The sequence below is a fragment of the Myodes glareolus genome, chromosome 15 (assembly GCF_982192425.1).
Source record: "Myodes glareolus chromosome 15, mMyoGla1.1, whole genome shotgun sequence".
In the NCBI taxonomy this organism is placed as follows: Eukaryota; Metazoa; Chordata; class Mammalia; order Rodentia; family Cricetidae; genus Myodes; species Myodes glareolus.
Genome location: NC_142040.1, coordinates 24,703,128 through 24,721,021, shown reverse-complemented (window position 1 = coordinate 24,721,021; position 17,894 = coordinate 24,703,128). Strand labels below are relative to the sequence as shown.

General features: G+C 46.5%; 1 long non-coding RNA gene across 1 annotated transcript in view; it reads right to left on the bottom strand.

Annotated features, from left to right (window-relative positions):
* Positions 1-9,854: 9,854 nt before the first annotated feature.
* LOC125405136 (uncharacterized) overlaps positions 9,855-17,894 on the bottom strand; it is a 25,308-nt gene continuing 17,268 nt past the window's right edge. The window contains exons 2-3 of the long non-coding RNA XR_014997102.2: positions 12,157-12,295; positions 9,855-10,038 (exon numbers count right to left, since the gene is read on the bottom strand). This is a non-coding gene — a long non-coding RNA (uncharacterized LOC125405136). The remainder of the gene's footprint in view (positions 10,039-12,156; positions 12,296-17,894) is intronic.

Genomic DNA, 17,894 nt, shown 5'->3' with positions numbered 1-17,894 from the left:
AAGAAAAGAGCTGCCCAAAGAACGCCAACTCAGTCTACCACTTACCCATGCTAGGACTTGACTTTTCCGTTCTCTGGGGAGGGGGCAGTGGGAGAATAGCTCAGTGTTCGAGGTCATTAACTCAACTAAGGGGCGTTGTTCTCTGCAATTCAGTTATCTGGACCCAACCTTCAGGATGAACCCATTTCCCATTCTACGCCTTCGCCCGCCATGGTCATGGTCCTTGCAATATGTTCATGCACTTCCACTATAAGCTCGACCTGAATGTTCTCTGAGCTTCTTTGCTCGCAGAAGCCAAGGGTCTTCCTGCTGGACCGCAGGCCCAGGTCTAGGCTGAGGCTCCTACTCAGCCTCTTGACCCCACGCTGGGCAATATTCCCCAGACTCAACCACAGAAAGCTGGGGAGGAAAGACGCCAGGGAAAGGAACTACCACTGGGCTGCCTCCCACTCTTAACACAGCCAGCTCCTTCTACTCACCCTCCCTCTGCAAACTCTTTCTGCAGTTGACGTTTTTTCCCCTAGGAGTTAGTGGCCAGCATTCCAGCCAGGAGCAACGGGAACCCACCAGGGGTCACTCCCCACTCTATTCTGCACCCCCACAAAGACAGGCACCTGTGTAAATCACACCTAGTCCCTGGTCTGTTTTAGTTCCCAAAACGTCTACCGATAAATATTTGTGGAAAAGCAAATCTCTGGATTTCCCTCCTGGCCTGACCACATACTAAGAAGCATTAGGACTAAGCCCTAACGATGGGCACATCAGTAACTCAACGAGGCACTTCATAAACATTGGGATCATATTCTCATTCCTTTGGTTGCCACAGAGGCCCCTTACCACCCATCCAGATTCTTCCACTTTATGTGCTTGCAACAGATATCTCCAGGTGGGGATCTTGGCGGCACACACCTTCATTCCATGAAGCTCCCCTCCTAGTTAGGCAGAACCGAAGTTTTCGGAGCCAGACTTGGTGTCTGCCGGCTGATGAGCCTCAGCGCTCAGTGTGTTCCAGAAATACCTTCAATGCAGACTTTGGGGACTTCTATTGTGGGATTCTGAAAAAAAAAATCTTTGATTACCAGCTTGTGAGTCTGAGAGATGCTCTTCAGGAAATTGCAAATCTCTGGCCAGGGGTCCCTTCCTGTTCTTTGCAGCTCCCTCAGGCTTTGGGAACACAACAGGCTTTATGGATTAAGGGATAGTGAGAAATACTCATACAGTGGTGTCTATTATGGATTTATTTTACACTGTGGGTATTACATTGACTCTCATATATAGTTGCAACCAAGAAAGGCAAACAGTTGCCTGAGAGGGGAGAAGAAATCCTGGCATGTGAGGAGGATCGGATTGTGCAGGGATGATAAATTCATTTCTGCCTCTTGCCACTGACTCTTCTATGCCAAGCTGTGTGGTGCAGCCCTGTCATTAGCTTCTCTGCTGGAGCTCGTGAACTGTTAACTCGTAGAGAGGCATTCCTTGTGGGGCAGCACATCACTTATCTACTTTCCCACCGGTTAATCTCTGTCCCCAAAGATGAACTCCTCACATTCCTTTAAAATGACCTGGCTCTTTGAAGCACAGCCACCCATTGCTAAATGCAGCTGTCCAGCTGAGGGATTTACAAGGACCACCCTAGCACTTTCAAGGAGTGAAGGAGTTGGGCTGGGGGTGGAGCGTTTGCCTAGCACACTCTATGTGCAATCCCACCACTGCAATGATAGCAACGATGATGAAGCTGACGATCATAATGATGAAGACAATAATGACAAACTACCGAAGACAGAAGGAGGCGACGTGGGACCACTCCGGAGTTTCCTGGCTACCTCTGATTACCGATAGAATAAAAGGTAAACACAGGTAGGCCACAAGGAAGCTAGTGTCACTGCAGGTCCCACGACAGGATCTAAGCAGATAAACAAATAACCATACCCCAGGGGCAGGATTCACACCTAGAAAAATGTCCGCACATGTATCTGGTTTTTGTTTAATCAGGCTAAAATTGTGCATCCTCTACTAGGATTCTTCTCTCTGTTGCAGATGGAGATTTTGAGGCTCTCGGAATGTTTAATTTGCTTTCTTAAAATGTGGTGACGAGAACCACGAGCAGTTCCAAAGTTTCAGTACATTTAGTTGAACATTTGGTGTGTGCACGTGTTCTTGTGTACATATTGATGTGTGTGGAGGTATACACTGGGGGTGCACATACATGTGCATAATACACATGTGAGTAGATGTATGTGGAGGCCTGAAAAAAACCTCGGGGGTTATTCCTCAGGATATACCAACAAAGGGTCCTTTCTTGGCCTGGGTCTTACCTGTTAGGCTTGTCTAGCTGGCCAGTGAGGCCCAGGGACCTGCCTGTCTCTGCCTCTCCAGCACTGGGATTACAATTGTAGGCCACCATACCTACCGCCTTTTATGCTGGTCCTGGGAATTGAACTCAGGTCCTTGTGTTTGCAAGGGGAACATTTTACCAACCGAGCCATCTCACTAGGCCCTGTCACGGAACGCTCTATAACGGTTTTGATAGTTCTGAATAATGCACCACATTATAGAGAGAAGTAATCTTACCATTGGATTAACTGTGTGAGACACTGTTGTAAACACTCTACGTACACGAACTCATTAAAACAATGCAACAGTCCTATAAGGTGGGCACTAATTATTCCCATGCAGCAAATGAGGAAAATGAAGCTTAGAGAATGGGGTCACATTGTGCAGGATATAGTCACACAGTGTCAGACTTCTGTGTGAGCTGTGCCATCATCTCCTGGAGCACAGTAGTGAAGCAGGGCTCTCTGTTCAAAAACTATTCTCTCAGTCTTTGGGGGCCAAAATGTCTACCGTAAACACCATAAAAGTCTTTGCGAAGGTTCATTTTACATGCCACCATGTTTTATAAGATGACGTGCTAAGTATCCTGAGTAGGGTATGAGAGGGGCAATGATATTAAGTGTGTGCGCATGCTCTTGTGTAAGTGATATTCAGCATCCTTAGTCCCAGGACATCACTTACCGCACGCGATTATTACACACCCGAAACGACTGACAACTGTCTCCTGGGGACAGACGTGGCGCGTGTGGAATCCTGGGCAGGATGACTACTGAGCTGTCACTTCAGTCTCCCGTAAACCACGTCATTTGGTTAGTGCTCATGGCCGTCTAATGACAGGAACGAGCAAGGCAGAGATCGGTCACATTTCAGCGGGAGCATGGGGAAGGCAAGGCTCTGCGGTAGTTACGTCTACCATCCCATCCCTGAAGGACGGGCTGGATGCTTGTATTGCAAGGTACAGAGGAAAAACCATGAGCACACAGATCTAAAAGCCGTGGCTTGGAATCTGGTGGAGGCTGCGATTTACCCACACACTAGTTAACCTCGCCAAGCTCCCTGTCTGTAAAGTGGAGCCATGATCCCTCCCGCACACAGTAAAACTGAAAGAAATAGCTGCGTCAAAGCTAGAGGATGGTGCTGAGCACGCACGGGGGGGTGGGTGGGATGGGGGCCGTGTCAAAGACTTCCTTCTCCCGCACATTGGACCAAAGGTCAAAGATGTTTCAGCCCTCCCCCCCACTTGCTACATGATCCTGACCTCTTCCCATCTCTGCTCCTCCAGTTTCTTGCCGATAAGAACAAACAGAATCAAATGCATCTTTAGGAAACTTGCCATGTCCTACTGTGAGCTAGGTGTTGGCAGCAGGTAATGAGGACCAGAAACCAGGGCAGGAACACAGAAACATGGGGAGCAAAAGACCATCATGGGCAGGCTCAGTCCAGGTGACCTGACACAGGAGTCCCCGAGGATACTTTCCAGACATAGTGCAGACGGTTATTGTCCCAAGGAAGACAGAAGCCTAAGTATGTCAGTCTTCCCTTGCCTGAACTCCTGCCAAGGCCCCTCCCCCTCTCTCCCCGGGCATCCACTGTTCTCAAGGCTTCTTTACATGCTGTATTCTTCCAGATCAAAAGTGACCTCTCTCTCCTCTACACTGCCCCACTCCACGCTTCTCGGGATCCTGGAAGGACAGAGTGGCATGCTCTGCTCTGTGGCGGACATGGTGAACACACCCAGGTTATGGCTTTCAGAGAAGCTGCCCTGTGCCCACAGGAGGCTCTCACAAGCGCTCTCTGTATTTGTAGACGTCTTAGCAAATCAGAAAGGCTGATCACGGGACTCAGGAACGTGTCTCTGTTCCAGTCTGGTCCCCAATTACAGTAAATTAATTAATGTGGTAATATGATGATTACTGACTCATGACAACTGTGGCTGCTGCACCAGACTGAAGGCAGGCTCCATTGCAGGGGGACACCGACCTCACAGTCACCCAGGCACTGTGGCCTCTGTGACAATGGCCAGCCACCACCCCTTTCTTCAGGCCCTCATTAATTTGTTCCGGTTTGTTCATAAGAGGGAAACCCTGGAAAGAGGAGGTGTGGAGAGCACAGAAGAGCGAGGTCCCCGTCTCTCCAGACAGCTGAGGGGAAGTAGAAGCACAATCTGGGGACCAGGTGAGACTTGGGCTGCAGAAAAGGGCCAACCACTCAAATCTCGACCTCTGACCTGGTCAGGAGACATTTAGCTTTGCAGGCAGTTGTCTCTCTCATTGGCGGGGAAGACCTGAGTCCTGGAGAGGTAAGAAGGCTCATCCAGGAAAGCCCAGAATCAGTGAGAATGATGTCCAGACCCAAGTCCTGCACCTCCCTCCGCTCAGGACGCATCCTCCTCTCTAGTCTCTCTGTGCTAACCCAGTTTCCGTGGCAGAAGCAAAGAGGGTTGAGCCCTCATCCTCAGGTTCATGACGCTGGAAGAACCTGAAGAAAGGCAAGCTGAGAGCGAATGTAGAGTACTGCCTCTTTCACCTTCCTTTCTAAAGGGCCTGTAGTGCACTCCCTGTCTTCCTGGGTACTCTGTTTTCAGAGGAATTCCCTCCATTAGGAAATTAAAGAAGCCTGTGTGGAGCTGGCATATTGTTGTTCTCTGTGGTCTAACAAGAATTGCCTGGAGTGCGGACAGTTTTCTTTAAATGTGCCAGCTGTAAGGAGGTGCTGGGTACTAGGTCTCTTTGGAAGAACTGCCGAATTCCCCACTCAAAAGCCAAGGTCACAGTGGGAACCTTTAACCTTCACCTAGCCACAAGCTGCAGTGTTAAAATTCCTCGGTTAGAGTTGTGATTTAGATGTGAACAGCATTGTCTGACGATCTAGAAAGAGAAACGGCCTCTCCTGGTCCCAGCGCCTCTGGCTCTCATCCGTGCCACACACAGCCTCCATCAGAGTAAAGGCCCTGCCGTTGGAGACTTTTCTTATAAGAATAGCTGTCACTGGCAAAGAGAAGACAAAGTGTTTTTGTTTTATTGGTTGGCCTCCCACTCTTCAGGAGCAAGACACAAAAGATCATTAATTATTAGCTTTTCTCTGCCTCCAACACGCACACACCACACACACACACACACACACACACACACACACACAGAGTTGCATTTCCAAAAATCTGCATCTTGCCCATTTGAAAAGTCCTGCCCTGGTGTTTTCCTGTGTGGGAAGCACATGGCTACACCCTAAGGCAGTACTAATTTTCACTGCACAGACCGCAAGGCCTCTGAACCCAGGATTCGAGGAACACTAAGAGTGGAATTGGCGCCATCTTGGTTCTCGTCCCTAGAAAAACAAATGTCAACCTTGAAGACAGGAAGCAGCACCCACGGGAATGGTGACAGTCCTGCCTTTTGTGTCTCTGTGCTCTGTGAGGAACACAGTGTTTGTGGATGTGGACCACTGACAACCAAAAGGAAATGTTCTGTTTCGACTACCCTGCTCTCCCTGGGGAATGTGTATGCACTTGCCAAGATGAAATAACCCCAGAAGCTGCTTCTTCAGAAGTGCTTAGCTCACAGAGTCATCCTCTCCTCGTGTTTGTGTTCGGCAGAACCTAACATCTTAATTGATTGTTTTGAAAGACCCACCTGGGCAGACTTGTCCTTTTCCCTCTCCGCGTACCCCCCCCCCCCCGCCCCTGCAAGTCGTGTTCAAAGGGGCTGGAGAATCCTCTGCACAGCACACTTAGGAGAAGGGACAGGGTGGGTGGGGTCGGCACCTAAAAAACCTGGATGAGGCTTCTGTGCCTTAGCTTGTCCTTAATATCACTCTTCCACCCTGAACTTTTAAGTACTTTATAATATCCCTGTGATGACCAAGAACATAGCATGGCCTGCAGTTATTAACAGCCCTCGTTGTAGGGTGGGTGTGCACCATCCTGCACAACCAGACTGCTTTCCGTGGTGTGGAGGGATAGGACTTTCCCTGCTGCAGTCTGAAACTAATGACAGGACTGAAAGCAGGGTCTCGTGTACACGCTTCTCTGTTTCTTAATGAGGAGTGTGGACCCGCCCAGAGAGAAAGCCCCTTTGAATTCCGATCGCCCAGTTTGTGTTATTTTAGGGTGCTAGCACCATTCTTTCTGAACCATTGCCTTGCAGGAGTCTTAATGTAAAACGCACCCAATCTTGGCTTGATCTCAGCAGCAGCAGGGTGCCTGTTTGTGCACTAAGTTGAGAACAATAAGCAGACAGATCTACTGAGGCAATAGAGGAGCACCTAGTCCACAGTGGGTGCCCAGCTGACTGCTATAAAAACAAAAGAGGACAGACTATCCCCCGAGTGAGTCCACCTGACTCTTTATGCTAACTTTAAGGATGGGTTTTTTTCCCCCCCAATGTGAAAAGGGATTGAAAAAGTTCTGACAAGAGCTGGATTTCCTGGGAATATTACTGCCATGGTAATGGCTGCAAATGTGCATGGCTTCACCCGTCTAGAAAAGCGGGGGGCGGGGGGAGCAGCCTTGTGTTCTGTACAAGTGAGCGATGAAGGGAATTTCACCCTTAAATTCAGCAGAACATAAAAACTATGGAGACACTTAGCACAGACTAGATTTGGCTTCATCTCTGTAGACACTAACACAAATCTCTGAGCCCTTACAAGGCTCAGGTTCTAGGCTGTGCCAGGATCAGGTGAGAAGACGTGCTAATAAATACTGAATAAATTTGAGATCTCCATCAACGTGATATGGACGAAAGGACATAACCCAAGGGGCGAGAGAAGCATGAACTCACAAAGGAACTGGGTCGGTTTGGAAGGGATGAAAACCCACAGCTCACAGGGAGCCCTCACTTGTAACTTTCCCTTCCTGCCAGACAAGGGTTCCTAACCAGAACCTCTGGAACTCTCTCACTCCCCGAAGCTGAAAGCACACTTGTTCATGGGTCCCCTCTTCCTAAAACAGGTCCCCCTCAGCGTCCTAGAGTCTTGCGGGAGTTTAGAACCTTCTGAAGTTAGGAATCCCTGTTCTAGGATGCACCTGACTCTTAGACTGGGGTTTGTTTTCAAAGATAAGTATGCATCAAACCTCCCTCTGCCACCGTCTTGTTCTGCCTCCACAGGCTCAGATTTTCTAAGGAATTTTACTGAGATTCTCGGGACAAACTAGAAAGAAAAACAAAGCACATCCCACATACGGACATCAAAGCCGCGTGCATGCTCCTGATTCTGAGATAAGGACAGCTGGTGCAGGTGTGTGTGATGGAGCCCGGCCTCAGTTTCGGCTCTTCGAAAGCCCTCACTTGCTTTGAAAGCTGAATTCTATTACAGAACGTGTATTTGCCTATTTGTTCATATAAATGCGTACCTACCTTAATTCTCTCCTAATGACTACTAAAGGAGAGTTTACTAATAACAGTCTGGAAATCGCTCGGGGTCTTGCTAACTAGATAGCTAGGAAGAGAAGCGGAGGACAGATGGACAGATATGATAGAGAACCAGAGAAGGAAAAGAAGAAAATGATGAAAAGCCAAAACCCTGTTCTCACAGCAAAAGAGCTTATGTTAATAGCTAGCGTGATTACCAGTTATCAAGCCCTTAATGCTAATGAATTTCCCAGGGTTTTCTGGGCGCTGGGCCAAAGGCAGGTGAGAAGTACAGACATATTAAAATCTCCACTATCCTGGGCTCCCTTCCCTGTCAATGAATAAGCAATGGCCTTTCTGAAATGGAAAGGAAGAACGAACAAAGGTGTGGGCTGGGGATGCAGTTCAATTTGTAGGAAGCTTGCCTAGCATGAACGGAGTCCTGGCTTTGGTCGCTAGCACCACGTAAGCCAGGTGTGGTGGTACACACGTGTAATCCCAATACTCAGGAAGCAGAGGCAGGAGGACCAAAAGCTCAGGGTAATCCCCAGCTACAAAGAGAGTTCCGGGCAAGCCTGGGCTACATGAGACCTTGTCTCAAAACAAAACAAGAAGTGTTTGGGGAAGTCACTCGCATTTAATTCACAGTGAAGTTTCATTGGATCTCAGGCTCTAGACTCAACCCGAGAAAGCAAGAAAAGAACAGAACTAGGGTCATGCCTGCAAGGAGTTCTTAATCTAGGGAAGATATAAGTAACAAGGAATTATTTTTGAATGGATTTAGCATGCTCTTGTGTGATGGAAAGGTCAAAGAGGAGCTTATTTGGAGAAAACCCATGCCCCTGCCATCTGTCCTGTCCTGTCGACAACACTGCTTGCTTCTCCAAGGTCTCTGACTTCACACTTTTCGTGTTACTGCAACAGAATCCCTGAGACTGGGAAACTTAAAAAGAAAGGAAATTCATTTCTCAACATTCCAGAGTCTGGAAGATTCAAGGTGAACGGGCTGCATCTGGGGAGGGCCTTCTCACTGCATCATTACGTGTAGAAGTTCACGTGATGAGATCCTACTCAAGAAGCAAGAAGGTAGGAATGAGAAACCATAAAGAAGAAAAAAAATCTCTGAGCAGTGGTGGCGCACACCTTTAATCCCAGCACTTGGGAGGCAGAGGCAGGCGGAGCTCTGTAAGTTTGAGGCCAGCCAGGTCTACAAGAGCTAGTTCCAGAACAGCCGGGACTGTTACACAGAGAAACTCTGTCTCGACAAAAACAAAAACAACTCACCTTTATAACAAAACCACTGAGTGATGAATGACATACTACACTCCACTCTCCTGACTTAATCAACTCGGAGGCCCAACCTCCAGTCAGTCCTACTACCATAAGGTCAAAGTTCTCAACACATGAGTTTGAGAGAGCAGAAACCAATAAAACTATGGAAACATAAGTCAAGGTCACATTAAAAAACAGCCCCTTGGCTCAAAGCTTCTCGTGACAAAGTTCTAAGATAAAAGAGTTCTCTATATTTTGGTTGCAGGGGTGTGATAGCTATTCTCGGTTGTCAACTTGACTACATCTGGAATTAACTGAAACCCAAACGACAGGCAGACCTGTGAAGGATTTCTACTAAATTAAATCATGTGAAGTGGGAAGAACCCCTTCTAAACTTTGTGTCTTTGTGATGGGAAGACACACTGTCAATCTGGGCCACACCTTCTGCAGCAGCCCATATAAAGACGATGGAAGAAGAAAGGGAGCGTGTAGTAAGGATACCGCTCATTCGTTCCAGCTGCCTAGACTCGAAATAATCACACAGAAATCTGCATTAATTGTAATTTTGTTTGGCCAATGGCTTAAGCATATTGCTAACTAGTTCTTACATCTAGAAATCACCCATTTCCATTATTTTATATTTTGCCACAAGGTTCGTGGCCTACCAGCAAGATTCCAGCTGGCAACCCATGTCTTTCCCCTCTGGCGGCTACATGACATCTCTCCTCTGGTGGTTCCATGGCATCTCTCTGACTCCGCCTTCTTTCTCCCAGCATTCAGTTTAATTTTCCCTGCTATAGTCTCAGAGCAGTTTCTTTATTCATTAACCAATAAAAGCATCACATATACAGAAGGACCTCCCACATCAGAGGTGTGTTTGTCCTTCGCCTGCTTGCCCTCACCTTGTCAGCACATCCATTCCTTCACTGGCATTGGAGCCTACTTCTTCAGGATCCAATACAGAAGACCAAGAAGAAGACACCCATTCTTGTGGACTGAAAAACTACTGAATTTTCGGACCTTCCATTCATAGGCAGCCATTGTTGGATTAGTTGGACCACAGCCTGTAAGTCATTCCAATAAATCCCTTTAGAGAGAAAGAGAGAGAGAGAGAGAGAGAGAGAGAGAGAGAGAGAATTATTCTATAAGTCTTGTTACTTTAGAGAACCCTGACCAAATACAAGGGATAATACCTCCTTTTGCTTCCCAGAAAACATGGGAAAAGGAAAGACACACACCCACCACCACCACCACCACCATCACCACCATCATCATCCTGGAGTGATAAAGTGATGAAATTCTGCTTCCAGAATGCCTTATTCTGCAAAAAGTTGGGTTTCATCAGAAAGCCACTTTGCCAGAGTGTAATGAGATCTTGGGCTGTCAGCTCCAACACGGTGGGAAAACCTGGGCACTTAGTCTGGGGCCTCAGACCATCTTGGCACCGATGCATTTGCTAGTCAAGCTCCCACAAGAAGCTTCTCCTAAGTTCTATTTCCCAGCCTTATTTCTGTCACCAAGAAAGCCACACCCTTCTTGTGTGGGCCTCAGTCCAATTCCCGTGGAAAACCACTCTTAGCATTGTTGTGGGAACCTTTCCAGGAGTCACTGAAGGACATGGTGCTTTGGAAACAGATGTGGGCAGGGGAGAGAGAAGACATGCTGACCCTGAGGTCTACAGGGACAGGGACAGGGTCAAGGAAGGGGATCAGATGAAACAGCATGTGTGTTGGCAGAATGCCTGTCTGCTTAACCCTGAGCTTCTTGGTGCTATCACCGACCCACCCTCACTAAGCCCACTTGTCTCTCTGTGAGGCTCCCAGATCTGCCCTTCCAGAATCCCAAACCTGGACCAGGCAAGTGGACACCACAGATGATCAGCAGGGACTTCCTCCCTGCTGCTGCAGGAAATGAGGAGATTCTGGTCCAAAGTTAGGACTACATGGGAGCTTCCTGGCTACTGGGTGCACACACCCTTAGACTCCTCCCCTACAGAGTGGCACCAGTTTCCTGGGAGCAGCCCACACCTCATCCAAGGGCTCACATCCCCCATTTCCCCCTCTGTCTGAGCAGTATGGCTCCTAACAAGCCAAGTCACCGCCACTATTGGCTGAGACGGCGGCAGTGACGTCAAGTGTGCTCTCCCTCTAGATTCACCCATTCTTTCCCAGGGGCCTCCCTCAGAGTTGCCCCCAAATTAGTATCACACTGCATGTTTAAAATCATCACAAGCCTCTCTCTGTGTCCTGGGGACAGAAGTTAAAATGCTACTGGAGACCAAATGTTGCAGCTTCAGTTTGAAATGCTCTCCTAATGGAATGGTGTGTTGGAACCCCTGGTCCCCAGGTGGTGGGACTACTTTGGGAGGTTGGGGTCTCAGTTCTGGTCTCAGCTTTTTGACTCCCCATTGGGAGCAAACGGTTCAGCCAGCTCCCACTGGCAGCGTCCACCACCCTAGAAAGAGCTGCCCACTGCCGTGAGGGACCTCTTCTTCTTTAAGTTTGCCTCTGTCAGGTATTTTTCCTACAACTGTGAGAGGAGTAACTAATGCATCAAATGAGACCTTTCCTAATCTGTATTCCTCTCTCAACCTGTGGGCTACTACCTCCTACCAAGTCACATCACAGTGCCCTACCCAAGTGACCCTTCTGGCTCCCCCTGAATGGGATTGTTTAGTCAGTCAAAGTAAAATGGAAATTACTGAAAGGATGCAGTATTTAAGACAGAGAGACAGGAGCTGTGGATGTTAGGGAAGGAGCAGAAAGTCAAGGATGAGCTATCAGTTAAACAGGTCCGTCCCCATTGCAGGGAACTTCCTCCATGTCTGCTGTCCAGTCTTGGGTCCAGAGGAAAACTTGGGTCCAGGGAAAGCACCTCAATGGTCAACCACAACTTGGGGCTTGGTTGTACTGACTTCAGGATGAATGTCACTCATTCAAGTCCCTCGTAGGAGAAAGGGCAACGGAGAGCCAGGCCTTCCTACCAGTAATACAATGGGGGGCTGGCAGGTACAAAGAGATGTATCCCCCAAAGAAGCCAACATAGCATGAGGAAAGAGTACAGAAATTGTCACATGACAGCTAAGGGTCATGACCCTCATTCTTTGTCACACTTGAAGTACTGCCACCCGACAGTCCCCTGCACCACTATCCCACGCTTTCAGCTGCTCTCCGACTTTTCCATATGAGCTAAGCTGTGGTATTACCTCCTCTGTTGAGTCTTCTTTGGCGTTCATAGGTGGTGTGCGGACCCGTCACCTGCTCATCTCCGTCCTTTGTCAGAGAAAACGAAAGTCGTTTGCTTTTCTTCTCTTGTACAGTCTGTGACCCAGCAAGGGAACTGGCCTACCAAGTGGAAACCGGGGAGAAATCACAAAAGGGCTCCAGAGAGGTCGCTCTGGAACAGGCACCAGCTGAAGATGATGTGGGAACTGCTGGGCCAGGCCACCTTTCATAGTGGAAAGGGAAGCGCCTCTGGACCTGTCCAACACACTCTGCCTGATCCATTTGTCTTTAGACTGTATTGATTTCCATACTGCACCACAGAACCAAATTCCCACCTTCCTGCCTGTTTCCCCCACTGCAGTGACTCGGCACCATGTCATGGCAACTCTCCCAGAGCCAAAACAAACAAATTCTTTGAAGGCTTCACTGAAAGTCTTAACTTATAGGAAGTTCCTGCAATTTATTTCATTGTCTACAAAGAATTTCAATGTAATCTGTTGGAAGATAGGAACCTAATCTATTTCCCCAACCACCTTTTGAAAACTCCTCACCTATTTTAAGCATGTTCCCTCCTAGATGGGCCTGGCTCCTGTCCGGATCCATTCCTTCAGAGGACATTATGAACTTATTACAAAAACACTTACTAAGTGAATCATTGATGGTCTTAATAAAGTCATTTTGGAGAGGACTAATCGATATTGAGTAGGCTTTGTTGGGCATGGAGTCATTTTAGGAGAACAACATGTCACATTGGAAACTCAAGAAAAATTGGTCTAGCAGAAGCAGTAATGAGTAATGTCTCAGAGACAGCATTCTGGATATGTTGCTATTGTCACCCCAAAAGGTAGAGTCTGGGGACCAGGGTAACATTGTAAACTAATGCATTGAAACCCTTCTCGGCAACCTGAACTCAGTGATCACAGAAAATAAAGAGCAAATTTAAAACATAGTTTTTAAAAAATGAGCCATATGCGTATACATACAGAAGAATAGATGCCCACACATCAGAGGCTGACAGAGAAAAATCATATCAATTTACTAAGACTCTGACGGAGATGGGGTGAGTAAAGGGGTCCTATCTTAGTTTGGGTTTTTATTGCTATGAAGAAACACCATGACCACGGCCACTCTTATAAAGGAAAACGTTTAATTGAGTTGGTGGCTTAGATTTCAGAGGTTCAGCCCATTAGCATGGCTGGGAGCATAGCAGCATGCAGGCAGACATGGTGCTGGAGAAATAGCCTAGTATCCTACATCTTGCAAGCACCAGGAAGTTGACTGATAGTCACACTGAAGGAGGCTTGAGAAAAGAGACCTCAAAGCGTACCCCCACAGTGACACACTTCCTCCAACAAGGCCACACCTCCTAAGAGTGTACATAATATAATCCATCACGTAAACAAACTAAAAAAAAAACAAATGATCATTTCATTAGATGCTGAAAAAGCCTTTGACAAAATACAACACACCTTCATGATAAAGGTCTTGAAGAGAGCAGGGATACAAGGAAAATACCTAAACATAATTAAGGCAATATACAGCAAGTCAACAGCCAATATCAAACTAAATGGAGAGAAACTCAAAAATGATCCCACTAAAATCAGGAATAAGACAAGGTTGTCCCCTCTCTCCATATCTATTCAATATAGTTTTTGAGGTCCTAGCTATAGCAAAAAGACAACAAAAAGAGATCTAGGGGATACAAATCGTAAAAGAAGAAGTCAAACTCTTACTATTTTCTGATGATATGATAGTTTACATAAGTGACCCCAAAAGTTCTACCAAGTGTTGTTGGAGACGGCTTGTTAGTTCCTGGCTGCCCAGCTAGCTGAAACCCAAAATAATCACACAGAGACTATATTAATTAAATCACTGCTTGGCCCATTAGCTTTAGCTTCTTATTGGCTAACTCTTACATATTAATTTAACCCATTTCCATTAGTCTGTATATCACCACGTGGCAATGACTTACTGGCAAAGTTTCAGCGTGTCTGACTCTGGTGGCGGCTCCATGACATCTCTCTGACTCCGGCCTCCTTTCTCCCAGCATACAGCCTAGCTTTCCCCACCTAGTTCTGTTCTGCCCTTGCCATAGGCTCAAAGCAGTTCCTTATTCATTAACCAATAGAAGCAACACATAGACAGAAGGACTCCCACACCAACCAAGGAACTTCTACAGCTCATAAACACCTTCAGTAATATAGCAGGATACAAAATTAACTCAAAAAAAATCAGTAGCCCTTCTGTACACAGATGATAAATGGACTGAGAAAAAGATCAGAGAAACATCACCCTTCACAATAACCACAAATAATATAAAATATCTTGGAGTAACTCTACCAAAACAAGTGGAAGACCTGTATGATAAGAATTAAATCTTTGAAGAAAGAAGTTGAAGAAGACACCAGAAAGTGGAAAGATCTCCCATGCTCTTGGGTAGGCAGAATTAACAAAGTAAAAATGGTAATCTTACCAAAAGCAATCTACAGATTCAATGCAATGCCAAGCAAAACCCCAGCAAAATTCTTCTCAGACCTTGAAAGAACAATACTCACCTTCATATGGAAAAGAAAAAAAGGGGGGGAGGGTAGCCAAAACAACCCTATACATTAAAGGAACTTCTGGAAGCATTTACAGTACTGAAAACAGCCATGATATTGGCATAAGAACAGATAGGAGGACCAATGGAACCGAATAGAAGACCCAGATATCAATCCACACATCTACAAACACCTGATTTTTGCCAAAACAGCAAAAAATATAAAAATGGAAAAAAGAAAGCATATTCAACAAATGGTGCGGGCATAACTGAATATCAACATGTAGAAGAATGCAAATAAATGCATATCTATCACCATGTACAAAACTCAAGTCCAAATGGATAAAAACCTCAACATAAAACCAACCACACTGAACCTCATAAAAGAGAAAGCGGGAAGCACACCTGAATGAATTGGCACAGGAGACCACTTCCTAAATATTACCATTATCTTCTTCTTTTTCTCAACTCTATAATAAGATCATCAATCCCCGCTGACTCTAAGGTCTTTTGGTCTTTTGGTTTTCTGAGGTAATAAATGGGGGCATAGACACATTATTGATTTCATCTCTCTGCTCCACTAAGAGAACTCTTCTTACCACCCCAACCCTGGAAGAGTAGGGTAAGGGCAGACAAGAGGGATACTGCCAAAGTGGGGTTCTATTTGAGGCCTGCCTTGAAGCATCAGGTCTGCACACAGAAGACCCAGGTGCTATACCAAATTGTCTCTTAGCAACCAGTTTCCGCCTTCCTGCTTCAGCAAATACAGTGAAGGGCGAGTAAAGGTGGAATTCCTCTTGCTACCAATGACCTCCACAGCTGCACCAGTGACATCAAAACACTTTGAAACCATGAAAAATAAAAAGTGTGGTTCCCAAACTGAGAAAGAAAGCTGGTGGACTCAACTCCAAGCTACAAATCCAGGAAGATGTGGGTCCCTATGAAGACCCAAGAGGAATGTGCAACAATACAACCCTCTGCGAGCAACTGACTCAGAGCTCAGAAGCTGTTTTCTGCCAAGGATGGATCCCCAGCAATGAATACAGCTGAGGTGTCACCCCAGCCGCTGGAGCTACCGTGCTTGCAGCATTCGAGCCTACCACGTTTGCAGCGTTCACCGTAGGAATCTTTACTTCTTCTGGCTTTCCTTTTCCCAATACTTGGGCTACCCCTGCTCTGTAGCCTCCAAGCTGTCTTGTTTGAAAAGCTATTCTTCAGGTCCCAAAATGACTAACTGATAAAAGAGGCGTTAATTGGCCCTTTGTTGATACCGAACACAAACATGATACCCTGTAGTATTTCCCTTTTTTTAAAAAACTGTTGAGGTTTCACCCCCACTGCCAGTTCAGGTACCTCCTTGCTTAGCTTAGTTTTGTTTCCCTTTTCTGTCCAGGTCCAGTTTGTGTTTTAGGCAAGGAAAAAGCACGTAACCAGAAGTACCCTGAGACTTTCTCTCACTTCATCTGACAGTAATTACAGGGTGTTAAGGCCAACGTAAACCAGGCTTTAGAGTGTCTTCAGGAACAGATGACTTAAGAAGGAAGCCTGTCTGTCACTCCTGAGCTCTTCCTCCTCAGCACCAAATTGCTCCATTAGCTAACAAACACGCTTACTGCCTCTGGCCCCAAACCTAGTTAACTGTGGCCCAGTTTTCCTGGGTTTTGGCAAAGGGCTTACCTGAGGTTGAGAGCCAAGCAACAAATGACTGACATTAATTCTCTTCATTATCTCTGTTCTCGTCTTCTGTTTCTGTCCTACAACCACATCGCATTGTCTGTCCAGATCCTACAGGCTTCCTGCCACGGAAAAGACTTCTCTGACTGTAAGTGAAGTGGCTTCACTTCATTAAAGAGCATAATAAAGACTACAAGGAGCTACCTAGAATGGTCATGCAGAGACACATTGCCCCTGGGATCCACACTGTCTCTTATCTGTGGAACTGTCACCCACCACCATTTGACAAAAACGGTTTTTGACTTGAGGACAAAGGGTTGGATTTATGTGTTTGTATTGGTTTTCAGTGGAATTGATGACCCTTAGATTCTGGATCTTGCAGTGTAGCCCAGGCTGGCCTGGAGCTCACAGAGAACCACCTGCCTCTGTCTCCTGAGTGCTGGGCGTGTGCCAACATGCCTGCGGCTCAATGCGATTTCTAGTGTCCTTTTCAATTCATATTCTTTGCTTAAATCCCTCTGTAAAGCAGAATTTGAAGAAAGGGTTTTGCTCAGTGGTAGAGTCTTTTCCTTCAAGTTTTCTATGGTAGACAGAGTGTTAACATAGACTCCTGAGACCTCCTTGTGGGCCTGCTTGTCAAACTGCCTCTGGTAAAACTGGCCGGGAGCCTCTAGAGCAAGGGTCAGGAGACAGGATGTAGGGCTTATGTCACTATGCGAACTGGAAAGCAAAGATAGCTGCTTTATACTGGGAACCCAGAGCTCAGACATCACTTCACATCACAGCAGAGCGGCGTAGTGACTCTCTCCTGTGACTTCTGCTAAACGACTTGACATTTGGTTCCCAGCCCTCGGTGATAATCTTGTCGCTCCGCCAAAGGCTTCATCAAAGGAATGATTCTACCACGGCCATTTTTTATGTGTTATTCATAGTAATAATTATGGGCTTCCTAGAGCCAACCATTGGGCCAACGCCATAAAACAAGCAAAAATTGGCCCAACCTTCCTAATGGCTCATTGCCCTCAAGATCATTTTTGGTATTCAGCATTAATCACTCGATAAATTCTCATGGAACAATTGCTATGGGTGTGGAAGTAAGCGGTGCGTTTGGTTTGCTGAGGATGATGAAGTCAATGCATCCCTGCCCTCAAGGAATTTACCGCATTGCATAAAGGAGAGATACAGGCATTAAAAAAATAGATGTTCCTAAGTATTGTTTGGGAGGACCAAGAGGAGAGGCTAGTCAGCTTCTCAGAGGGGTGATGAGAAACCGCACTGCGTTCCTTTATCTTTCTGGGTGTCTTGTGCTTGTGAGTGAGAAATTTGTCTCCAGCCACTGGAGCTCACTGAGCCTGCTGGTGTCATGAACTCTTTCTCGTCTCCATTCTATTTTGGACAGCGTATTTTATGCAAAGCCTCATTGGTCTACTCTTTATATAATTTTTACGATGAAAGGCAAAAAAGAGAAAACAGAGACGTCTGACCTAGTGGAGAATAACATCTTCC